Here is a 7,547-nt window from a genome sequence, read left to right as displayed (position 1 = left end):
GGAAGGTCATCTGTGGACAGAGGTGAAAAGTGAATAATCTGTAAATATGATTATGTACACAAATATTTTCTAATGCAGCAATATCATCTTCATCCAGCAAAGTATAAGCCAAAAGAATATAGCACAAGTAGAGGAATTCATGAATTTAAAGATGCAAGAGGCCTTGGCCTCTTCTCAGCATTGCACCTGGAGAGTTTCCAATACTCTACTAGTCTCAGCTATGGGAGGGAGAATCAAGCAGAGACATACCCATTCCATTCCTAGCTTGGGCAGTGGCTAGTGAGTGGAAGGCAAACTGCTACTAGTCAGAACTCCCCTGTGCTGGGCAGCAGCAGCATAGGAGAGGGTCAAGGGCAGAGACTCAAGTTAACCACGGAAGAAGGCAATGGTAAACCACTTCTGTATTTTTACCAAGAAAACTCTATGGATGGATACACTACCAGAACTATGGCAGATGGAGGTGGGGCAATCTGAAAGAGATGTGTTCATAGAGTTGCTTTGGGTCGGAAATGACTCGACAGCATAAGACAAGACAAGAGGCCTTGGACATTGCAAAATCACTATCTTAGGTAAGTAAAACCAAAGAAATATCCCCTTTCGTCAAGAAAGGAACACATTAAAAACACCCAATCAAATTTCATGTGTCCTAGTTTCATAGATTACCAGGGACAAAGATTTCCTGACTTTCTTTGTACCGTGTTTCAGTATTTAACTATCAGTTGAAAACTTTAAGACAGTAGGTCATCCCTTAGACTTCTCTGGCCACCCCATATCTCTTTAAAATATTTGTCTATAACTTCCAGTTTTTAAAAAATGAATAATTTTTGGGGGCCTCGTCTGAATCCTTCTTAAAATGCAGAACATAGTTTAGAAGAGCCTAACCAATGCTAGTGTAGTGAGATGACCTCCTGACTGTTGCATGCCTTGTTTCCATTAATATTTTCTGCTATCATCTTAGCATTTTATAACAGCAGTTCTAGATCCCTCACTCTTTCAGCTCATGATTCTTTATGACCTCCAAGGCTTTTTCCCCCCTACTTACTTTGGGTGGGGTGTGCCTGACTGGGTGAATGCCAGCCCATACCACATGCCAAAAATGTGTCAATCACCTGTAAAAAAATTAGGTTTGCTCTAAATTAATGTGCTATTCTGTCAAGACTTTCAGAACTACTCTATTATCTCAAGGCTTTTCCGACAACAGACTTTCTTCTGCTTAAATTCCTAGGCGATCTCCACTACTAGAAATTGACTTTGATTACTCAAAAATATACCACCAACTTTCAGTGCCCAAAGAGTAAAATTCACAGCTCGTGCTCACGAAACTGACTCTTGCAACATGGTTTTTGAGAGCCCAGGCAGTTTTGACATGACAAAGTGTGGTAAGTTCTACCGTGGCTAGGGTCAACCCAAGATCCCAGCCACATTCACCTCAGTTTTAAAAAAGAAGAAATAAATGATTGTCTTTCTGTCCCCGGCCCACCCAAGCTTAAGCCCAAGGGAGATATCATCATTTAGCAATTTTTTAAAGATTAACTTGCTCCAGGATTCCACTCCTGGAGGGTAGTAAAGAATCCCTAAGCAGGGTATGACTTTTCAGGCTACAACCCGGCATTGATGGCTTGCCTCCCCTTTATTTTGCTTTCAACTCAGCATATCTACCAGACTCTTACAAGATGTAAGAGACTTTCTATCTGTGCTTAAGGACAGAGACTCTCACAATGCAGGAAGAAATGGAAATTAATTCAGTTCAGAAAACATGGTATCAGTGAAGTTCAGTTCCTGTCATTTCCCCTCACAAAAAAAAGTATTTTGTCCTGTTAGACAATCATGATTAATTTCTAATTAGGATATCAAAATAACTTCCAGAGTTTAAGATTCATTAGTGATTTCAAATTTAGACTACTTTTCATATGGAAACAGCCATGCAAACATGAAATAAAAGGCAAACTTGGCTACTTTCTGTTTCCCTATTGTCACTTTTAAACTCCACAGTAGGGCAATGAAAGCGGCAGTGGTGGAACTGAGGTGAAGCACAAGGGAGGAAGAGCCAAGCTATTTCTCCATGTGTTACCCCAAGATTTGTTAATATGACCACAGGAGAAGTAAGTAGAAGCAGCACTTATTGTGTGCAGAGCACTGTTCTAAGTACTTGGGAGAGTACAATACAACAGAGTTGGTAGACGTTTCCTGCCCACGAGTTTACAGTCCCATATTTAATTCCCTGGCTCTAAACTGCACCATTACTGGAATCCCATCTGTGGGTCCATTTCAACCATTAAATAAAATGTTTTTGTAAGGGTATCATTTCTCTCTAAGACAGCAATAGTTGTTGCATTTTTACATACTTCCAGTCTTGACGCTCCCCAGTTACCTGTAAAAGAGGATTTCCATAGGGACAAATTGTTACCCTGCATGGATTGGAACTCTGTCTATCACTCAGAGACTTCAAGCAGTAAAAGGTTTCAGAGTGCCACTTCATTCCCAGGTAAAAGATTTATCTCATTCATAATGTGAAAACTTCCTCAACTTCACAATTGATGATTACTTGGATGAGTGAAAACAGTACTGGTTTTATCAATTTTTTAAAAAAGTTTAATGTAAGGGTTAACTGCAGAATGCACACTGAGATTTCTGACAGAAGGGTGTGTCGTGTAATACATTGAATTAGGACTCTGCTCCTGAGGAAAACACTGAAAATTTTCCCTCATGCTCCTTTTAAAAATTGTTGTCTTTTTTATGGTCTAAATGCTATGTACATGGACTATTGCTATTACCATCTATGGTCTCCTTTCCTCAAGCAGCTTCCCTAAATGGAAAAATGTGCTCTTTCCTGCTACATTAGCCTAACAGGAGGCTTATGTTATTATAGCATTATTTTCTTTTGCCCTTAGTTTTAAAAATTCTACTGTTGAATTCAAATGAGCTCCTAGGAAGATAATAATCCTGGTTAGCAAGTACATTTGCAATCAACATGTTTGAGTGTTTTCTACATTTAAGCTACTAAGTATCTTCTTAAGCATATTAAAGAAAAATTGGTATTTTGCATCCAAAGAATCTAATAGCATTTCTGGCATTTTTCCGTGGTAATATCACTAGCTTACATTTAGAATAATATTTGAGAAAAGCCTCTTATTGCCTGGGATTTCATTATGAAGCTTTCAAGTCTGATGAAACTCTTGAGAGTGTTGTTTTTAAGCCTCTGACTCTTCTGAGTTGAGACTGATGACAGAGGCTCTCATTCTTTTGAGAATAGCTTCACTGATTCTGCAAACTGAACTATTTTAATGGCTCACATGGTCTCATTCATCCACATTTCTTTTAAGAGATGATATGTGGAATGTTTAACAATAAGTGTCAGCTGTGCACAGCCACTACTCATGTCAGCTTCTTTGAGGAATACTTGGACACAGAGGTATTTTTGTGCATCGGTTCATATTTTATGCTATTGATTCCACATACCACATTCAGTTTTTTTATTAGATTTCTTCTGCTCTATATACATTTACTAACCTTACTATCAACTCTCAGGCCAAAGCCAGATCAAAGAATACTTCCATCATCCAAACCACTTTCCTCACAACTCATTTGAACAAACATTATATAGTGAAGAATCCACGTAAAATCATCATTAAGGGCCTGAAAAAAGAGCAGAGAAGATTCTGTTGTTAGGTTGTATTTTAAGGTGGGAGAGTTTGTTTGGGGTAAAACTGTCCACCATTTCATGGCTGAGAGGAAAACTGTAAATTAGAAGTATGACCAATTCTATAGATTGGTTAGGGAAAATCAAAAGTAGTTTCATTACTTTGTCCGTTGACACGGGGAAGAAACAGGAACAGGGAGGAAAGGAAAGAGGACCCCACTTGAGGCAAAAGATGTGGCTCCTGCTCGATTCAGCAGGAACTGTAGCTCACTGTGGGCAGGGAATGTGTCTGTTCACTGTTGTACTCTCCCAAGCTCTTAGTACAGTGCTCTACACACAGTAAGTGCTCAATAAATATGACTGAATAAATGAATGAATATAAGAATTACTGCTGCTGAAAATCCATGCTGCTGCCTGGGAGACCTGTGTGATAGACCAGTGATCCTAGGCCACTATGTCCACTGCTACAAGAAAGGCAGAAGCACCACTGTGGAGATTAGGAGATCGATCTGAGCGGTGGAAGTGGCAGCAATGACTGCATCGTGTGATTTTTGCTTCCTGATACTCGACTGGTTGTTATCCAGTTGACTCGTTTGAGTTGTTGAAGAAATGTCAGCACTGACAGTGGGAACAGGGAATTAGCCTGAAATAGAACTAAGCAGAAAGCAGTGATAAATCAGTGATAAACTCTCAGGCTCCCAATGTCTGAGAGTGTTCTTGATGATGGTGACTGAAATCTTGACAGAAAGTTGGAGTACCAGTCCAATCGATAGTATTCATTAAGTACCTTCTATGTGAGGAACCTAGTATGAAGCACTTGAGAGAGAAAAATAGAGGTAAGGACCCTATCCCTACCCTCAAGGAGTTTACACTGTGAAAGAAAAGACAAATTGGAGGAATAAGAGAATGGAACAATGGACCGGTGAATAAGTGAGGGCTTAGGTGTGTAAATCAATATGTAAAAAAGTGCTACAGGTGTCTGTGAGTGCATTAGAGGTGGTAATTAGGAGAAAGTGACCAGGATAAGAAGACTTTATCAGGGAAAGCTTATTGGAGGAAGTGGTATTTCAGGAGGGATTTGAACAAGAGGACAGCTGTGTTCTGGCTGATTTGAATGAGGAGGGAATTCTAAATATTACAAATGAAGTTTTACATCCAATATATATGTATACATATGTGTATATAAATTGATTCTACTTATAAAGTTCAATTTGATAGTAACCATTCCCATTTACTAAGGCTAATGTGGCTATTTTCAATATCAGTGTTAATATTTTGGAGTGTTTTGATTTATTAAAACCTCTAGAACAAATGTTGTCATGCACATATGAATCAGATATTAGTACTTGAGACCGTGCTTTGTTCAAAGAGCACAGGATGTGCTTGTGAAAGTTTGTTAGAGTTAGCAAACATGATCCCGGCCCCTCAGATGAAAAAAGAAAACCCACAAGTTTTATTTGTTAGTTTACCCACGGAGTTATAATGTCACTCATTTTCATTAGTTTTAGGTATAGCATTGCTCTTTCTTGTTATTCCATTTCTTGTTATAGACAGTTACCTGCCATTCCATCACATCAAAAAGGAAAAACAAAACATTATTTAAGGTCAGAAAGCCCATTAGGTCCCCCAAATTGTCCCCACATGAATTTATAAGCAAAGATATCTCCTTTGCTTATGAATGTGTGTTGCCTCCCACAGTTTGGATAACTATTTATCTTTTGTCTTTGGCCCACATTCTGGTCTGGCTTGATTATTGTTTGAAAGAAGCTGAAAATCAAAATTGACTGTAACAATAAAATGGTCAGAAAAGAAATTTCTTATTCGGTATGGATTTTCTAATAAGTTAGAGTAGCTAAATTCATGGTACTCTGAGAAGCCCCCTTTTTTTATACTGTTTAAAAGTTATTGACGCATAAACAAGAAACTAAGCCCTTTAAAAAGTGAACCTATAATCATGCACAATTTGTCATGTTTCTACCTTTTCCAAAGGCTCAACTTCAAAGAAAAATCTAATCTCTGTCCAACATTTTATTTATCCAGAGCTTCTCCTGCTGTTCCCTCTTACCTATATATTCTTTTGCTATATTCTAGGTTACACTCCTTGGCATGGAAATCTGTTTCAGCCTACGAACCACTGTTCAAACCTTCTCTCTGCCTAGAACACCACTCCCAACTCCCCGCCCCCTGTCAATTTCAATCCATCATTTTTATTGAGCGCTTACTTTGTGCAAGAGCAAGACCAGTCTAGCCTCACCTTCAGAACTCAGGTAAAGAACTATATCTGGGAATCATGGCTTTATTAACCCCTTTACCATCCTGCCCATACCATCCAATCAGCAACTTTAGCACTTTTTATTGTTATTTAATAGTTGATTCTACAGTTTATAACTTTTCTCTTTGTCACTGTATTCTACTGTTTCCTCCTTTGTATTATAATCTCCAGGCCAAGAATTGTGTGTTTTACTTGTGTATATCCTCTAGATGCCTAGTATGGTGCTGTACACTCAGAGGCTCAGTAAGTACAGTTGATTTTGATACCAAGTTGTAAGAATAATTTTGAACTAGAGTACCACAGCTCTGAATCAAACAGATGTGGTTTGCTCAAGTGAAATATGCCCAATGTATATCCATGCCATGACCAAAGTGAGTTTTTTTATTAAAAACAAAAATATACTTAAGGATATAAAGGAAAATACCAGTGAATTACATGTTTGCTATTTTCATTCCTCTCTGAGCTCCCTGCCTCCTGTCTTACCCCAGTCCAGTCCATACTTCCCTCTGTTTGCCCAGATCATTTTTCTCAAAAACAATTCAGTCAGCATCTCTCCACTCCTAAAGAACTTCCATGGCTGCCATCCACCTCTGAATCCAACAGAAATTCCTCACCACTGCCTTCAAAGCGCTCAATCAGCTTGCCCCACCTCCACTTTACCTCACTGATAGACTACAGCCCAGCCCCAACACTTCACTCCTCTAGCATCAGCTTGCACACGGTGCCTTGATCTCATCAATCTCACTACCTTCCCCTGCCCTGTCTCTAGCATGGAACTCCCTACCACCTCCATTTAGCCAGACCACCACTCTCCCTATCTTCAAAACCTGATTGAGGTAACATCTCCTTCAAGAGGCCTTCCCCAATTAAGCATTCTTTTCTTCTACTCCATTTCCCTTCTACACTATGTACTTGACTCTAAACCCTTTGGTCATTTGGTATTCACCCACTCTCAGCCCCACAACATTCCCCGATCCATAAAGTATTTATTTATATTATTATCTGTCTCCCCCTCTAGATTCTAAACTGGTCATGGGCAGGAAACAATACTCTGTTGTATTGTGCTCTCCCAAGCATTCTGCCCACAGTAAGGACTGAATAAATACTATTGATTGATTGATTGCAGGGCATTGTACTGCAGTTTGGGAAGGTCAATAGAGTCTTTCTTTGATTTTTATTCCATTACTGAATTGTAATCATTCCAAAGGAAAACTCATCCTTTGAAATCTTCACAAGATACAATAGTTTATAGTTGATCGGCATCTAGTGAATTAAATGTTAGTCACATTCCAGGAGAATATGTATGTTACTGAATGCTACACTTTATCAACCTGGCTGTCCACCTTTGCTCAAAATTGAAATTGGCATGCAACATATTAGCCTTTCAGCTCATATTGGCACAGAGTTTGGGGGATTCCATTGACAGCCCAGTGCTGATTCTGTAGCCAGAAGATTTTTATCTTGTTAGTGGGCTAATGTGCACCTCTCACAATCAGCTTGATTTCAGGTCTTTCAAAAAGACAATGAAATCTTGTGATATGAATTTCTAAATGTTTTGGTCATTGCAAAACCAAAAGCCAACTGCTATGATATCCTATTCAAAGGATGTTTTAGCTTCTTAATGTATATAAACTG

At 38.9% G+C, this 7,547-nt stretch overlaps 1 long non-coding RNA gene and 1 other non-coding gene across 2 annotated transcripts; both read left to right on the top strand.

Moving 5' to 3' along the window:
- Positions 1-168: 168 nt before the first annotated feature.
- Positions 169-306, top strand: LOC114812980. Its single transcript, XR_003760593.1, has one exon. It is a non-coding gene; the product is annotated as a small nucleolar RNA SNORA7 (small nucleolar RNA).
- Positions 307-437: 131 nt separating this feature from the next.
- Positions 438-5,995, top strand: LOC114812947. Its single transcript, XR_003760561.1, has 4 exons — positions 438-569; positions 1,226-1,379; positions 2,352-2,485; positions 5,732-5,995. It is a non-coding gene; the product is annotated as an uncharacterized LOC114812947 (long non-coding RNA).
- The last annotated feature ends 1,552 nt before the right edge of the window (positions 5,996-7,547 follow it).

The sequence above is a fragment of the Ornithorhynchus anatinus genome, chromosome 6 (assembly GCF_004115215.2).
Source record: "Ornithorhynchus anatinus isolate Pmale09 chromosome 6, mOrnAna1.pri.v4, whole genome shotgun sequence".
Lineage (NCBI taxonomy): Eukaryota > Metazoa > Chordata > Mammalia > Monotremata > Ornithorhynchidae > Ornithorhynchus > Ornithorhynchus anatinus.
The sequence above is the reverse complement of the archived record's forward strand: the minus strand, read 5'-3'. Positions and strand labels throughout refer to the sequence as shown.